Consider the following 279-nt stretch of genomic DNA (forward strand, 5'->3'; position numbering starts at 1 on the left):
ACTGAGAATAGATGGAAATCAGAAAATAGCTTCAAGGAAGTTGCATTTAAGCTAAGTCTTCAGGCATAACAGAGTTTGAAAAAGAGGAAAATGGCTCGGCGTCAGCCACATACACCCAGTTGCGGGTTCGAATCCAGCCTGGGCCCGCCAAAGAACGACGGCTGCAACCAAAAATAGCCGGGTGTTGTGGTGGTCGCCTGTGGTCCCAGCTACTTGGGAGGTGGAGGCAGGAGACTCGCTTGAGCCCAGGAGTTGGAGGTTGCTGTGAGCTGTGATGCC

The sequence above is a fragment of the Otolemur garnettii genome, unplaced genomic scaffold, assembly GCF_000181295.1.
Source record: "Otolemur garnettii isolate 467f Iridium unplaced genomic scaffold, OtoGar3 scaffold00043, whole genome shotgun sequence".
In the NCBI taxonomy this organism is placed as follows: domain Eukaryota; kingdom Metazoa; phylum Chordata; class Mammalia; order Primates; family Galagidae; genus Otolemur; species Otolemur garnettii.